An 18,221-nucleotide genomic window follows, 5' to 3' on the forward strand; every position below is an offset into this window, starting at 1 on the left:
GGTAGAGGCGGCTTGGCGGAGTAGCCCCTAGCAGCTAGCGGTAGGGGAGGTGGATAAGGCCAAGCAGTTGCCAACAAGAGTGGCCACAGAGAGAGAAGTAGAAGTAGAATTTTATTATCGTCCTCAGGGGGCCAAAAATGACCCATGGAACCTAATCCTCAGTACAAAAATCTCCTCCGCTGTGGAGGGGTCAAGAATTTTCAAGTTCTTGACGGTAGAAAAAAAGACGAGTGACAAAAGATCCCAACGCTGCTGGAGAGGCAGTGGAGAGAACTAACGAGATCTGAGTGGTGTTTGTCAGTATCTGCTGATAGTCGTCTCTGATGTGTGCATATTGGGGGCAGTGTAGGGCTATATGTGCCTTTGTCTCTACTGTCTGCGAATCACAGAATCTGCAAACTCTGACATGTCGCGGCAGATTTAGCCAAGCTCCTGTCTCTATTGCCAAGGTATGTGACCGTGTGCGGAATCTGGCAATATTCCTGCAATAGAGAAGAGGTATGGGAGTACTGATGTATGGCTGAGTAGGGGCTTCCGGTGTCATGAAAGATGACCAGCATAAAGGATTTATTTGATCTTGATAGTATTCTAGCTTGGTCTTCTTTTCTGCTGTCAACCATTGGGTTTGTAGAGTGCATAGTAGGGACAACTGGAATTCTTGCATCTTGACCTTTTCAGGGGGCATAGTCAGGTATGATTCCACTTTCCATCTGCTGAACCATTTCCTTATATCTGTCCCCCATCCCGTGCGGATGATCTTGCTTTTATGATTCTTTTGAAGTTTTATACTAGTAGTCCATGCTCTATGTGGCAATCTTTCTTTTGGCATTTGTTGTACTTCCACTAGGTACTGCATCACTCTGATCAGTGCATGGAATTCAATTGGCCGCCTGCCCGTTTCCAATAAGAGGACTGAATAAGGGGTAGTTGCCTTGACTCCTAGATGTCTTCGTAGGAAAACTTTCTGCATTTTTTCAATCTCATTCCATGTGGAGAGAGAGATGCTGCCCCCCCATACTTCTACTCCATATAACACTGTTTGAACCACATATGCATCAAACAACATATTCCGAATCTTCCAGTTCCAGGTGTCAGTGTGCCTACAGTCGTTTTCAAATTGATAGTACTTCCCCCAACTTGTATCCAGCCTTCTTTGTGCACATTGCCACCATCTGTGATCGGCTGGTATGTCAATTCCCAAATATTTAAAGGTATCCACATATTCAATGGGCTGCCCCTCAAAGCTGATAACCGGGGGATGTTCAGGTCGGGTGGTGCATACTGCCATCATTTTGGTTTTGGCAGTGTTAACTTGCAGCCCACTTCCCGTGCAAAAGACCTGTAGTACCTGTAATAGTTGATGCATGGAGTCAGGGTCATTAGCGAAAAGAACCATGTCATCTGCATATAGGAGCAATAGTATTGTCCATAGCCCAAGCTTGGGCTCTTGTATCCCTTCTTCTGCTGCAAATTCATTAATCAGTTCTTCTAGCTTGTCAATGCATATTCCAAACAGTGTGGGTGAAAGAGGGTAACCTCATATTACTTTGGAAGGCGGTGGACAGTCCATGTTCTTGCCTGAGTCTGCATGATACCTTCTCGTATATGCGAGAGATGCCTACCCTTAGTGCCATATACGAGAGATGCCTACCCTTAGTGCCAAAGGGACTCCGGGTCTTGCATTCTTTTCCATAGGCCACCTCTCGGGACTGTATCAAATGCCTTCTTGAAATCTACAAAGCAACACAGAAGAGTTTCTCCTTTGAGCCTGCTCTCATCCATGAGTACTCTTAATGTGATCAGGTGATCTGCAGTTCTATGTTCTTTATGGAAGCCTACTTGGCCAACGGCCCTCTTCTTGGCCTCTTTAGTCCAATTGCTGATTTTTGCCTGAAGCACTGTGCTAAAAAGTTTAGCTAGTGTGGAACTGACCATTATAGTCCTGTAATTGGTGACTGAATTTTTGTCTCCTCCTTTGAATAGAGGCTGAACCCAATTCTCTTGCCAATCTGGAGGGAAGCCATGATGTAAAGCGTTTGTCAGTATGTGGGATAGCCATTGTCGTGCCCTGTCTTCTGTCCATTTGAAGAGTTCAACACACATGTGCATGTGGTCAGAGGCCTTGCCATTTGCCATCTTTTTCAACCCTGCGTCAACATCCTCAAAAGTGAAAGGGCTGGCTGAAGCATATGACAGTTGTATCCTCATTTGACCCTGTGAGTAGCATGTCATCTACATAAAGAATGATGACTAAAATATCCCCCCGATCCTTCTTGATGTAGAGGGTGCTTTCCGTGGGACTATTATGTAACCCATTACTTGTCAGGAAGGCATCAATCTTGGCATACCATGCACGTGGGGCTTGTTTCAGCCCATATAAAGCTTTGTCAAGCTTGCAAACCTGAACTGCATTGCCAGAAAGTTCAAATCTAGGAGGTTGCTTGACATAAACCTCTTCCTGCAAGTCCTCATTAAGGAAAGCTGTTGTTATGTCCAATTGATGGACATTCCACACAAATTTGCAGCCATTGCAATAACGGACCATATGGTGGTCATTCGGGATGTAAGAGCAAAAGTCTTCTCATAATCTATGCCGTTTTTCTGTGCATAGCCTTTGGCAACCAGCCTTGCCTTGTACCTGTCAATAGACGCATTTGGCTTTCTTTTCACCTTGAAAACCCACTTGGTACCAATGGCATGCTTACCTGGTGGCGAATCCACAACATCCCAAGTCTGATTTTTCTCAATGGACTGCAACTCATTGTGCATGGCATGCATCCAATGCACATTATCCTTTGCTTCTTCAAAAAGAGTCAGGCTCCTCTTCATTAAGAAGAGTCCCTGCATAAGCTGTCTCAACTGAAAGAGTCTCCCTTGCGTGCCTTACTGCACTACGAGTCCTTCCAGGCAATGGGGCCTCAAGCCTACTCTCCCTGAGAGTGTGTAGTAACCAATTCGGGACTGTTTTGGCTGCGTGTATCTCTTGAATCTCTTGCCTGACAATACGTTGCCTAAAAACAGCATGTGAAGGACATTCGCCAGCCTCTAGTCAAAGTTGGTAGCTTCTTACCCTAGCCTGCTCCACAAGTTTCCCACTCCCATTCCTTCAATGCATCCTCAATCTCCATAGCCACAATGGCTAGATAAGGATCTGATGGGAATAATTTCGATGCTTAGAGTTTCTTCCCAAGCATACATCAAATTTTCTCCTAGAACCCCCTTTGTAGACTATAGCGATGGTGCCACTTCTTGCAAAATGCATAGTTTCCCAATAGCCTTATCCCACCATACATAGGGGTCAACAATATTGGCCCATGAGTTTTGCTAGAGTTAAGAAATCGATTGTTTGAACAACATGTGTTTTAGGAACCTTGAATTAAGCTTAAAAGGAATTTCAAAAGACATCTCATCGAGAATAGGGAGGGTGAACCACTACAAGATTAGTACACCATCACCATGGATCTTTTACAGTCAGATATATTAGTCTCATTTTTTGTCGTGTTCCAATTGCCACACAAGAGAGCCATTGGAGCCAGATAGGTTTTTTAAGAAAGAGCAAGCAAACAAAGTGCTCCCTAGAGCCATTAGAAGCATACAATCTTAAAACCTTAAACCTAAATCCAACACTTCAACTGCTAAAACACAACCCTTGCCTTCTTTGAACAATTCCCTCCACCGTGCAACACTCTTTATCATTACAGCAATACCTCCCTTGCTATAATTGGGGTAGTTCACAAAAACACTAAATTCATATTTAACCAAGGCTTGTCAGCGATGGGCAAATGCTTGACAGAAATTTTACAAAAGGAAGCCCATACATGTTTCAAAAAAAAGTGAAAATAGAAGGAAAGGAATGCCATGTGTTAGAAATATTCATATTTCCTAAGGTAGTGGCCAATGCTATGTAACAAGGGACTAGGGACACTTTTCCCTTTATTAAGGTTTTTCCCCCTAACCCCAATTAGAGGATAGTTTGTGGGTGAGTTAGTCACCACACATGTTTTGACCCTAGTTAGGGTCCATCCTAGGGTTTTGTCTCTATGACTACCTAGTCTTGTACTTCATTCTTGTTGCCGCAATTTCAGTCTAGCTTCCTTCAGCTTCATTCTCTCATGTTCTCTCACTTCCATCTCCAACATTTGGTATTAGAGTGGGTTCCTCTTGCTTCCTACCGCCTCTGCTACACCCATGGACCAATTCTGTCATGAAGAACTCAAGATTCATAATGAAGAACAGTTGTAGAATAGCTCGTTTTTGCTAACAACGACCTTCTATAGGGCCCTATAGCATGGGTGCGTCTTTTAGAGGGAATTTGCTTCTGTTTTCTGAGTTTGCGATTGGTTTTGAAGGATTTTCAGTCAATTTCGACCTGTTTGGAATCAGCTGCCATCTGTTGCGGCTCAAAGCTGGAGGACTCATTTTGTGCTGGTTTTGGGCTCTGTTCTTGCTAGTCGGCCATTTTTTCTGCTTCATTTTAGAGTTGTTCTCAACAGAAACAGCTTTGAATTGCTGTTCTAGGCAGAGGCACCCATTTTTGGAAGCTTCTTGAAGCTGGGTGAAATAGTTTTTGCTGTGTTTGAAGCAGTTCTCAGGCTAGTCAACCTACTTTTTCACTGTTGCACGCATTCCAAGACATTGTCATGCATAGTTTTTTTCGATATGTTACCATATGCATACTGCATACAGGTACGGAAGTATGATTGGAGTATGGATTAGCCCTTGGGGCTGAATTGTACGAGACCCTAATCTTACAAAAAAAAAAGAGGAAAATATACATTGTACACATCTACTTGACAGAGAGCTACAAACCTTTCAACTTCAAACTTGTGTTAATTTTAAAGTCAAGAAATAGATACAAAAACGTTTTAATAAAGGTCTGGGAATCCTGTTGCCCCCCCCCAAAAAAAAAACCAAGTATGATTGGCCGTACCATACGTGTACAGAATACTTATTTCATGCGCGTATGGTTCAACCAACCATACACCTACGGATCCAACTATGGTGTCGAGCCTGTTTCAGGGTTTCTAGATGCTGTGTGCAGCTGTGTGAGCTGGTTGACCTGTTTTTGAGCATTTCGCTTCACCTGGCAGGTTTTTTGGAGCTGTTGCAAAGTTTTTGAAAGGTTCACTCAGTTTGGCCTTAGTTTGGGAGCTGGTTTAGCTGGTTCCGCTGTGTTTTGTGAAAACTAGGGCTCGCGGATCATTTGGGAGCTGTCTATTTGTTGGATTTGGACCTGATATTCGTAGTTTTGCGAAAGGACATGTCATTTGTCGTAGTTTCAAACCCCGGAAGGTTGATTGAACCATACAAGCAAAAGCCATCCCATCCTTCATCGTGCATTGGGTCGGCTCCTATTTTCACCTATCATGCGTTTATTTCTTTATAGAAAATTGGGCTCTGCAATTGGCTGTTTGGTTCAGAATAGAGGTGATTTTTAGAGGGTTTAAATTTAAAAAAGTGATATATTCCATTCAAAACGAATCATACAACAGGTGGGAGAGAAAGTACTCTATCCCTAGCCTCAACAATGTGGCAAAAAAGCCATGGTGGTGGTCTAAAATGCCACGACATCCCAAAAGGGGTCAAATGAAAAAATAATGAGCAGTCCCATGTCCTCATGAAGGATAAAAGTCTCCCACGAGCTGCCAAAGAGGTGCGTGTACACCGCTCCCACTGACTCCTAAGAGTGAAGATAATCTCCGCCCAAATGGAAGCAAGAGTGTTAGCCTCCGTGCATAAATGGCCCCCAAGGACAAAAGAACATCGCGAACACCATATCCGCCATAGGGTAATACTAGAAATCACCTCCCAGGCTGACCCTGTAGGTGAAGTAAGCCTGGAATCCTGAGCTGGTACTGGTACCAAAAGTAAGTCCTGCGGCTCCATGATGCTAACATTTGTGGGACCCCGTCTCTGGCGACACTGCATGAAGAAACCGTGGTCTCCTAGCTCTGACTCATAGAGGGCAAAGGCTCCAAATCCTCTCCCCCAAAGGGCAGCGCCCCATGTCATCAGAAAGGACTCGGATGTAACATATGAGAACATCCTGAAGATACCTGTCCAAACCACTCTAGAGCTGGGGCAGCTCCATAAACAATGCTTACTAAATTCCTCTGCAAGTTGACAACGCATACACAAGGAGGGTCTACCCATCTGCTGAAGCCAAGTACCCACAGGTATACCCCTATGAATAGTGAGCCAAAGAAAGTAGGAGACTTTCGTGGCTCTACTGATGCCCCAAAAGTGAGTCCAGTAGCTCAGCAAGAGCTCTGCAGTAAGTCCCTGTGCGTGCCAATCCTGTGAGGCAGATGGTAGGTGATGAGAGTCTCTCTGCTGAAGCCTGTAACCTGCCCTCGTCGAGTACTGGAAAAAAGAAAGAGGACGAGCGCTTGCCACCGGAGCAGGCCACGCTTGAAAGATCCAAAGTCTCGATCTAGGATCCTCTGCCATGGTCAACCTGGAAGGATATGTGGCCCATTCCTTACCAAGGCAACCAATGACCCAGACTCTCTGCCAAAGGAGCTCCTGTCAATCCATGGGCTGAGTGGGATACAATTTGCGAGAGGAGTCCGTCTGAAAATAAGTAAACGGTGCCGGTCCTAAACGAACTCCAATGCATAGCCCAGCCTCACTGAAACAACCTGACCAAGTAGAGATGGGATGAACATAGGCTGGATCTGTAAGCATATCCCTCCACCCCTGAGGAATGACTCTGATGATCAGTAATCTGGTGGCAGCAATCTGTCCAAGTGGCCCGTGTCTATCTCTGATCTCCTCCTCTGACATCTCCACACCTCTCCTGAACCAATCTTCGACTGTCACAATCCCCTGAGTATGCCATCTGGCCAAGGGAGTCCTAAGTTCTGTACCAGGGGAAGATCCTTGATACCGAACCAGGGGGTTATGATATAGTGGCTGTCGGGCAATGTCCTCTCTGAAGGAGGGAACTGCTCTGATGAGGTGTTGTTGGGAAAGATCCCATATCTGAATAAGCCTTTTCACAAGTGGTGAGGAAGGCTGAGAATGCTGGTCCGTCAGGAAGATCCAACTGACTCTACCTGTCCACTGGCCTGCTGCTCTGGGGGTGCACTGGTGAATCCCATGCAGTAGGAACTGCTTCCACGGCTGATCTCCTGGAGTCAAACCTCTAACAAGAAGTTTGACTAAAAGGGCTCTGCTCTGCATCTCAGGATCAAGAACTCCAAGTCCTCCCGGCGAGGCAGGTAAAGTGATAGTATCCCATGAAACCCTGGCCCTAGTGTCCTCAGAACCATCACCACCACTCCACAGGAAGTTCCGGAGCAATCTCCTCACCTGACGGATCGAGTCAGCATGAAAGCAGCACCATGACGCAACGTACCACATAGAACCTGGTTGAGTACCAGCGCTCTTCCGGCCAAAGAAAGTCTAGCCGTGCTCCAGTAGGCTAGCTTTCTCCGGATGCTCTCAAGAACTGGGGCAAATTGTTGCGTCGGGGACACCTCAATGCCAACCTGAAAGCCTAGATATCTCGTGGAGGTGCCTCTGGAAATCCATACAAAGCCTCTGTCTCCTCCCCATGCTGGGGTATCCTGTTGAGCTCCTGTCCAGATGCCTTTTGATTTGTTCCAATTGACAAGTCCTCCTGAGGCTAGGCAGAACTTATCAATTGAATCCGCAGCAGTAGCAAGACTATATGCATCTCCTCTGACTGTCAGTGCCGTGTCGTCAGCAAACTCAGTGTCCATAAGCTCCTGCTCCTGCCGGATAGGCAGATGGAGGCCCAAAGTGCCATGACTGGTAGCCTGCATAAAGTATCTCATAGCCTCCGCTACTTAAAGGAAAAGGTAAGGTGCAAGCGGGCATCCCTGTCGTTCTGATCTGGATAGCTGAAAAGCCGGTCCTCTGCCTCCACAGACCACCATCCTGCTAGAAGAGTGGGAGTAAAGTGAGGAGACCCAAGAAATCCATCTATCACTGAAGCCTAGCCTCCTCATAGTGCCCTCCAAGAAACCCCAGTCCACCCTATCATAAGCCTTCTCAAAATCGAGGAGAAGAGGTGCAATCTCTTGTTGACTCTCCTTCGCCCAGTGAGTGGCCTCCCAAAAAGTGAAGATGCTATCCAAGATAGTCCGATCTTGGACAAATCCTGTCTGAGTAGCTCTGATGATATGTGGCAGCATAGGCTTTAGGCGAAGAGCCACGGTCTTCGCTAGGATCTTGTAGGCTGTCCCTAGAAGTGTAATGGGTCTCTAATTACGTAGGACTGTCTTGTCTCCCCCTTTCGGGATGAGACAAATCATACCTCTGCATAATGTCTCGCCCAAAGATCCTGTATCAAGAGCCTCTGAAAAGGCAGAGAGTAGATGAGGCCCAATCGTATCCCAAAGAGCTCTAAAAAGAAGTGGCGACAAACCGTCCTCCCCCGGGCATCTGTCTCTGGGCAGCTCATGTAACGCATCCGTGATCTCCAGGAGTGATAGTGGGCTATCCAAAACATGACTCATCCTGTTTGAGACCATCAGGGGGACATGGCTCCAAATCTCCTCTCTGGCTCTGATCATCTCCTCGGTGACTGGATCGGCGGTGTAAAGAGTGGAGTAGAAATCAGAAGTGATCTCAACAAGACGGTGAGGGTCCGTCTGAAGAGACCCGGCCTCATCCACAAGTCTACGAAGACTGTCCGAAGAGTATCTCTGACCCACTGCCCTGAAGAATTCTCTAGAGCATCTATCCCCCTTCTGAATCCAGAAAGTCTGCTGAGAGTAAAATCTGAACTGGGCCCTCCTGTAGAAGTTCCAATCGAGTGAGGGAGTTTGTGATAACCCCTCGAGCCAAAAAGGGCCAAAACTCAACGGGCAGATCTCTGTCAACCATCCTGGGGTCAGGTCTAGGAGTGAGAAGAGCTGAAAAGGGCTGAGCCGTCCTGACTCTGCTCCTGGAATAGGTGAGAGGGAGAGGAAGAATCTGCGATGAGGTGGCTGTCCGCATGGGTGACTGAAACTCTCGCTCGATCTCATCTGCTAGGATCTCCCAATCCTCACGCCTGTCTGGGTACTGAGCAAAATCTGTGACTGCACTCGCAAAAGATCTGGATACACCAGGAGTGAAAAGCTGCGAGGACAAGGCTGTGCTGGGAGGGGTGTCCAAAAGGACGCTCCGCATAGCAACAAAGGAAGGTACTGTGCGACGGGGCTGTGAGAGGGGTCTCGAGGGAACCTCGTACAGGCGCATGAGATCATGGGACGGGCTCTGACTATGACCTGTGTCGTAAAATACCACTCTCTCAACAGGCTGCTGGGGAAAGGCATCCATCACCGTAACTGCAGCCTGAGCAGTCTCCTGCTGAATAACTGTCTCCGTAACCAATATCTGAACCTCCGGGGTAGTGGTGTCTAGAGTCATCAAATCTTGAACTACTGTCTCCTGCTCAATGAGAAGACCTGCCTGTGGATGGTCCTCCGCATCTCCCCTTTCCGGGGTCTCCTGCACATGTATCTCGACTCCCTGATCTACTGTCTCCTGCACAGTGTCAAGACCTGCCTGCGGATGGTCCTCTACAACTCCCCTTTCCGGGGTCTCCTGCACAAGTGACTCGACTCCCTGAGCGACCGTCTCCTGCACCGTGTCAAGACCTGCCTGCGGATGGTCCTCTGCATCTCCCCTTTCCGAGGTCTCCTGCACATAAGTCTCAACTCTCTGCCATCTGTGAGCTCGTACTGCTGGCTCTCCCTCTGTCTCCGTCTCCTCCGAGCTCTCCGTGAAAGCTGTTCCATTGGAGGCACCTCCAAGTCCTCTGATTCCACTGGAGGCTCCCCCATGGAGGCTCCCCCAGAGGAGTTTCCTCTCGTTCTGCTGAATGAGTCGAAGCAGGCGCAGAGACCCCTGGAGGCTGAACTGGAGGCTCTGGGTCTCTCGTAGGATGAGAAGGATCCGGAGTCTCTGATCGAGGCCGACGACTGGGGCAATCCCTAATAAAGTGACCTCTCTTCCGATAGAAAAGACACTGATCAGGAAGCCCCTCGTACAAAACCCTCTGCTGCATCTGGACCCCATCTCCCATGGAGTACGAAATCAAAGTAGGCAAAGGTCGAGGCGGGGGGAACTCTGAAGTGAGTCTGACCCTCGTAACACCTGTACCAGCAAGTGACTGAGCATAGGAAAGTCTAGCGCCTGATGGGATGACTGTACCTGCCACGCTAGCCATATGCTCCACAGCTCTGCGACAAGAGCTAACATCATCAGGAAGTCCAGGGAATGAAGGAAAGGGAATGAGTGAGAGCAAGAGAGATTGAGAGTGCAGGAAGCTTGGAAGCTGAAGACGTAGTTGCAATAGAATAGAGTGTGAAGAGTACAACACAAAGTGAGAAAGATAAGGTTTTGTCCTAGTGACAAAACCTTAGTAGTCACTAACCATAGTTAGTGAACTAACTGCAGTTAGGGGGAAAAACCTCTTAGAGAGGGAAAAGCCCCTAACTAGCTTATTATATTACATTGGTCACTGCTGAATTATATCTATAATTCTAACACCCCCCTGCAGTGCCAATGTCATGTACAAGGCTGATCAATCACCAAACGGATATAAGTTCAAGGCACTGCGAAATGCCTCAAACTTCTCACGTGGTAGCGCTTTGGTGAAAATATCTGCAACGTTGTCATGTGTGGACACAAAGATCATACTGATCTCTCCTGCATGCAACTTCTCTCTGACGTAGTGATAGTGAACCTCAATGTGCTTCGTGCGAGTTTTTGTTTTTAAAGCCTTAGTGGGAGCCCTGTTCAAAATGTAATTGGCACACATCAAACCCTCTAACCAGAATTTATGAGGCATGTGTTTGCTTTTCAGCATACATCTGTCCATCTCCATGAGGGTTTTATTTTTCCTCTCAGCTTTGCCATTTTGCTGAGGGGTCAGCCTGACTGTGAGCTGATGCACAATACCCTTTTGCTTGAGAAAAGCATCAAATTCTGCAGATAGGTATTCCCCACCTCTATCCGTGGGTAATGTCTGTATCTTGAGTCCGGTTTCATTTTCAACCATGGCTGAAAAGTGTTTAAACACTGTGAACACTTCAGATTTCTTTTTCAGCCCATAAACCCAAGTAAAATTGGAGTAGTCATCAATAAATGTGACAAAGTAGAGATGACCACCCAATGACGGAGTCCTCATGGGACCACAGACATCACTGTGTATAAGCTGCAATTTGCGAACAGCTTTAACTGAACCATCCTTCTTAAAGGGAAATCTATGCATTTTACCTAAAATGCACCCTTCACAGGCATGTGGAGGAGGTATCTCAAGAGGTGGTAAGGCATCAACCATTGAAAATTTCTGAAGTGTCATTAAGCTATTGTAATGCATGTGGCCATATCTGGCATGCCATAATTCTGCATTTTGCATGGCAGCTGTAGGGGTAGAAACTGCCAAAGCATGGGCTGCTCTTTTCTCAAAAATATCAAGCTGAAAAAGCCCACGCAGCAGAGTACCAGATAACATTAAGGCATAGTTAGCTTCCCTGTCTCGGACAGCACATTTGTCATCCTCAAAGATGACCTGAAATCCCCCTCTGTTAAGAGTGGACACTGAAAGGAGATTTTTGGTTATGCCAGGCACATATAAGACATCAGAAAGTCTGAAAATTGAGCCATCAATTGCAGTGAGCTCAACTTCTCCTGTGCCACGTACTGAATATGAGGAGTTGTTGGCACAAGTGACTTTCTTACCAACAGGAGGTGGATGCAAGGAAGTAAAAAGACACTTCCTAGAAGTGATGTGTTTAGATGCACCGCTATCAAAATACCATGTGTTCAGTGTTTCATTAACACTAAAAGCAGATGCATCTGTAGAAGAGTCAAAGCTGCAAGTCAAAAAAGCATATGTATCATCACTGCAAGAGGCTGTACTATCCCGAGCATCTGGAACAGCCAACCTAGAATCTGAAATGCAAGATAAAAAGGCATAGTCTTGACCAACAAAGTTGGCTGTAGCATCCCCACTATCAGATGCACAAGGGGCTGAATCTGAAACAGCCATTCCTGAGCTGTTTTTCTTTTCTTTTGCAATCCTTTTCCTGCATTCTGCTATGTGATGACCTGGCTTTTTGCAGTAGTGACAAAAACCCTTCTTTTTGGGCTTACTTGCATCACTTTTAGCCTTTTGTGAAGGCTGTCCTGATCCACTGGAAGGCTGATTTGCTGCTGTCTTTGCCTGTCCCTTTGTTTTTTATTTAAATTTTGAGAGCATGGCTTGTTCACCTGCACGTGAGGCCAAATTTTTCCTGGTCTGCTCTTCCTGAAGCAGAAGTCCTATCAACTCATGAAAAGTGAGAGGATTTGCACCCCCCCTCAATGATAAATTCAGCGAAGTGTGAAAGCTGAGATAAGACTCAGGAAGAGAATTCAGAGTGGTTGTAATCATCTCTGAATCAGGAATAATTTCATCTATGTTTAACAATTGCTCTCTGAGATCCTGTAGCTTTGTGAGGTGGACTGACATGGAGTCACCCTCCTCCATATGTGTATTGCTCAACTCTCTTTTTAAGAAAGATACCCTGGCATCATTCCGTGCTGCATACATGCTTTCCAAAATATCCCACGCTGCCCTGGAGGTCTTACACGACCGGATATGCGGAATGATTGATCTTTTCACTGAAAGAGAGATGCATGACAAGGCTAAGGCATCCCGTGAATCCCATCTCTTCTGTTCTGGAGTATTGACTGTAGCTGCACCAACAACTTGTCCTGCAGCTGCACCCTGTGCACGACCTCTTCCACCTCCTTGCTGAGGAGGGGTAGCAGGTGCAATATCTGCTGGTCGGATTTCATCCCCATTGACATAATCCCATAAATTGCGAGAAATCAGAATATTACGTACCATGAAACTCCAGAGGGAGTAGTTGGTACCATCCAACTTGTCTTCCTGTGAAAGACCACCGAACTGGAACTCATTCTGATTTTGATGGGCCATATCTGAGAAAGAGTTTGAAGCAGATACAAAGCTGCATTCCCTTACTGGGAATAAAATGCACAACTCCCAAAAACACAGCCAAGCACGGGCTGTATATGCAACTTAGATTTCTGTACTTGAGCTGTCAGAAATCTGTCCAAGCATCAAACACTCTCCAAAATCTGCCAAAAGTGTTCCAAACACTCCAAGAAAGGCAGTGTGTACTGAATACTCCAAAAAATGCTCTCCCAACACAAAAGCCCCAATTTGTGGCTAGAAATTGCAGCCAGAAAGGGGCAAAATTACTAAAAGCTCCAAATCTGCAATTTTTAAACAAAAGCCCCAAATTTCAGACTAGATCTGGAATTTTGCTCCAGATGTAGCTCCAAAACTGCACAATGATTGCAATGTCTGCAATATACAAAATGCCCCAAATCTCCTCCAAGACAGCTGCACCAAACTATGGTTTTTCTGCAAGATGAGCCTGCCCAAGAACACCTGTGGCTGAAGGCAACCGGTGTAGATCTGCAAGTACAGATGGTAAGTCCGAGCTGTACGGTAAGTACAGATTGTACGTACTGTACGGTAAGTACGGAACAGACCGTACGGTACTGATGGCGCAGGTACGGTCGAAATGACTGATGGCGCAGGTACGGTTGAACAGCGAATCTGTACAGAAGCAGGAGCAGTACGGGACTGTACGGTTAACCGTACAGTCTGGCGACGACGTACGGCTGTGAAGTACGGATCTGTACGGCGATTTTGTACGACTTTTGCAACGTAGGTACGGTGCTGTACGGCGACTTGTACGGCAGTCTTCACGGGGCTGTACGTCGGCAATACGGAGGTAGCACGGTGAATTCCGTACAGTCGTACGGACTGTACGGACGAGTTGGAGCAGGGGGAGAACGTTGAGGGAGCAGGGAGCCCAGGGCTCTTGAACCTTGCTCTGATACCAAATGAAGGAAAGGGAATGAGTGAGAGCAAGAGAGATTGAGAGTGCAGGAAGCTTGGAAGCTGAAGACATAGTTGCAATAGAATAGAGTGTGAAGAGTACAACACAAAGTGAGAAAGATAAGGTTTTGTCCTAGTGACAAAACCTTAGTAGTCACTAACCATAGTTAGTGAACTAACTCCAGTTAGGGGGAAAAACCTCTTAGAGAGGGAAAAGTGCCCCTAACTAGCTTATTATATCACATTGGTCACTGCTGAATTATATCTATAATTCTAACAGGGAAAAGCATCCAAAAAGAGACCTGACGCAGTCCCGGGGATGTAGTACTGAAGTGCTTCCGCCAAGGCCACAAATGGATGACTCTGCTCTGAAATTGAATCGGAGAGCTCAGAAGTACTCTTTGAGCCTGCTCTGCGGACTGAAGGCCAAAAGAAAAGTACCCTCTGCCAAGCAATCGAAAAACTGTAACTGAGACACCCAATGAGGCCATGCTGGTGTACACCCAATCACGTAACTGTTGGCCTCTGCCGGGGAGAAAGCCAATGATGTGCGTCAAACGAAAACCCTCCTCCGCTACCTCAATCATCTGCACAATGTTAGGAGGAAAAGAAACTGTGACTTCGATCTCCTCAGGTTCGGCGACGAGAGTGGCATTAGTGTCCTCCATTGTCTCAGCTTGCGCTGTCCTGAGGGGAGGAGCTATCTCTGCTGAAAATACCCACCAAGAACTCGCAACCAACCACTAGAATCCCCAAAAAACCCCCTGGTTAAAGAATGCTCCCAACTTCAGTCTGCGTGGAATGACAACAGACCGCTCAATGCAGAAGCAGAAACCTCCGCCAATGCCTGGAAGCAGCCCAAGAACACAGCTCCCCGGAACACACACAGAACAGTCCAGGAAGAGGGCCCTGAAGCCCAACCTGAGCTGCAAGGGAGGGAGCAGACGGCAGCTACTGGCGGCCTGAAGGGCGGCCTAGAAGGCAGCTTGAAGGGGGCAAGGGGAGCTCGACCAGCAGGGCGCGACCTGCACAGCCAGTCGGGCTGAAGGGGGGGGCGCAACGCGAACAGGCTAAGGGGGGGGCTCGACCACCAGGGCGCCCCTGCAGCAGCCAGACGGGCTGAGAGGAGGCGCAACGCGAGCGGGCAAGGGGGGGCGACCTGAGCAGGGGGCGCTGCCTAGGCAGCAGGGCGCTGCCAAGGGAGCAGGTCGCGGCCAAGGGGCAGGGCGCTGTCAGGGGTGGCTGATGGCGACGGACGATGGCGGGGGGCAGCAGCAGACGGAGCTCCTCCTACGACGACTTCTTTTTTTTTTTTGGGAGGGTTCATGCCTTGTTGAGCTAAGCATTGGCTGAGTTTTGAGCAAATAATTTTGAGATTGCAGAACATATTCCAACTACGGAGTTTTCTCACCATTTTGAAGTGATCCTCGAGCCAAGTATTGGCTTCGAAAGTGTTTTTCTTGCTTGAGCAGGGCATTCACAGCATATGGACTTTTCTAGGTTTTCATGCCTCTTTTTACTTTGTCAATTCGCACGTAATAATTCAAATGATCTCTTTCAGATGCTTGGCCAAGAGGATAGGTTGGATATCGCCAACTATTCTCTTTGGAGCTTTATGATTTGTAATCTTTTGGTTGGCAAGCGCCTATGGGACTATGCCACTAGCGATGAAGCACGTCCTGGTCCTATTTGTGCCAGGTACTTCTCCATATTCGTGGTCGTGGGCAACAAGGGCATTAACAAGCTACACTAGTTGGACAAGCACAAGTGCAAGCACGTGCTGGTGTTACTCACGAGCAGAGGAGGTGGCATACTCATGATGCCCTCCTCTAGCATTATCTTTCATTATCAGCTAATGTACAGAGGTTCATAATTCCTGGTATTAGGTCCTACCGGACTTCAAAATCAGCTTGGGATATTTTGCAAAACATTTATCAATGTTGTAATGAGGCTAGAGTCTCGTTTTTGCGCAAGGAGCTTCATGGGGTGCATAGGGACTCTATGCAAGAACATGTCACTAGAACTCAAGATTTATGCGAGCAGTTCTTGAATATTGTTGAGGTTATTCCAGAGGCACAATTTGTTTCCACTATGTTGAACTCTTTACCGGAAACATTGCTTAATCAATAGTCTATGTACATGTGCCTAGGCTATCGATGAGGGGAAATTTCTCAATTCCACATGTCGCTCTTACCTCATTAATAGACTATGCACATGTGCCTCAGGAATTGCGAGTCAAGCTTGATGATAAGGCAAAAAGGTGCATTTTTGTTTGCTATGGCTGTGAAAGCAAGGGATATAGGCTCTATAGTCCCGTGACCAAGAAGGTCTTCACTAGTTGGGAGTTTATTTTTGCAGAGATGCAGATCTGTCCCCTGTTATTTTTGACAGAAATCAGGGTTCTTCTGATGCCTTGGACGCTGCTGCTGATCTCATTTGATGCTGCATCATACATGCCTATGGAAAATTAGAATTTGCAGCAAGGTACTCTAGTGGTTAATGCCTCAATTCAGCCTATGGCTGATCCAATCACTCAGCAAGAGATTGAAGATGTAGTGGCACGTGAAAGTACATCAGTACATGAAGCAAGCTTTTTGCACTCTTCTAGGCCGTACGTGGAGTGGCACTAGAGATGCTGAGGATGCCCACTATTGTGAATCAGCTTGGGTCAGCAAGATACTTCCAGGCGGATACACCTTAGATGCAAGCCATGCAAAGCGGAGTTGAACTCCATTCAGAAAAACCACACTTGGGAGCTAGTGGATTTGCCTACCGGCAAGAAAGCAATTGGAACTAAGTGGGTGTACAAGCTGAAATCAAAGCTATGCTAAGAAGAAAGGCATAGATGATGATGAGACTTTTGCCCCTACTTCCTGTATGACCACTGTCAGGTGTTTGGATACATTTCATGGATATTCTCAGCTAGACATAAAGCTGCTATCTTAGATGGGGATCTTCAAGAAGTTTATGTTACTCAGCCCATTGGTTTTGTTGTCCATGGCAGGGGACCAAGTATGCAAGTTGAAGGAAGCCTTGTATGGCTTGAATCAAGCTCCTAGAGCTTGGTATGCCAAGATTGATGCCTTTTTGATGAGCTAGGGAATGTAGAATTGTCCACACGAGAGCACCCTCTATGTTAGGAAAGAAGGGCCCTGACTTGCTCGTAATTATTCTTTATGTCGATGACATGTTGGTCACTGGTAGAAATCCTCGAAAAATTGCAGATTTCAAAACAGAAGGGCAGTGGACTTTTGAAATGTTTGATTCTTGGCTGCTGCATTATTCCAATTTGTGCAGGATGACAGAGGCATTGGGTTATTGCAGTCTAAATATAATAGAAAACTCTTGAAAATTGAGATTTCAGAATCGCAAGCCCATTTCCCACTCCTATGGAGCCAAGCCTTAAGCTGTCCGTTCATGATGCTAGTGAGTTGTTTAATGCCACTATTTACAGGCAGGTTGTAGGATGTCTCATTTACCTGCATAATACCCGGCTAGATATTCAGTATGCAATGTCCCAGTTGGGCAGGTTGATGCACATCCCTAAGACATCTCATTGGCAGGGGCTGTGAAGCGTGTATTCAAATTTGCAAGGCACCCGATCTCTAGGTTTGCTCTTTCTTGGGGGGTGACTTCCATTTACATGGTTACATTGGGTTGTTGACTTTGATCTCGGCAGTCAACCGGTGGTAATTGTTCTTTCTTGGACACTCATGCATTTCTTTGTTAAGTAAGGAACAGTCTAGGGTTGCTATCGTATTGCGCGAGGCTGAGTACAAGGTAGCCTTCACAACCACAATCAAGTGTGTTTGACTGAGGAATTTGTTGGCCAATCTTCATGCATCATGGGAGGAGCCTACTCCAATTCTCACTAACTGTCAGAGTGCCATTACTGTGGCACAGAATCCAGTGTTTCATGTTTGTATGAAACACATTTACTTAAATATCACACTGTTAGAGAGCGGCTACATGTAGGGGATACTACCTTAGTCTTTGCCCTACACAACAGAATGGGGTGGATCTATTCATTAAAGCATTACCTCGTCCAAAGTTTGAGGCTTTTTGCAAAGCTTTGAGCTCATATCCCTTTGGTGATTGATATTTAGAGGGGGGCAACATGATGTGGCAAGCCCCCACATACATCCATCATGGATGAAGGGCATGGTTGCCACATGGCACCATCTCGTTGGTCTATCTCTTGTGGCCTTGCCATATGTCACACAAACATTCACTCACTCTCTCTCACTCGTTCTAGGGCAGCCAATCAGATGCAAGTATTGCATCTAGCATGTGTTTGGTGCATTTTGATTGGATACACTCTGTCAATGTGCCACACAAGAGG

The 18,221-nt window shown here is 46.6% G+C and overlaps 1 protein-coding gene across 3 annotated transcripts in view; it reads left to right on the plus strand.

The window, feature by feature from the left end:
* The window catches only part of LOC147895753 (sphere organelles protein-like protein), a 206,801-nt gene that overhangs the window by 84,089 nt on the left and 104,491 nt on the right, over positions 1-18,221 (plus strand). The gene's annotated exons all lie outside the window — the stretch shown is intronic.

This window comes from Dipteris shenzhenensis, chromosome 12 (genome assembly GCF_047967505.1).
Source record: "Dipteris shenzhenensis isolate YYH24624 ecotype China chromosome 12, Dip_SZ_1.0, whole genome shotgun sequence".
Classification (NCBI taxonomy): domain Eukaryota; kingdom Viridiplantae; phylum Streptophyta; class Polypodiopsida; order Gleicheniales; family Dipteridaceae; genus Dipteris; species Dipteris shenzhenensis.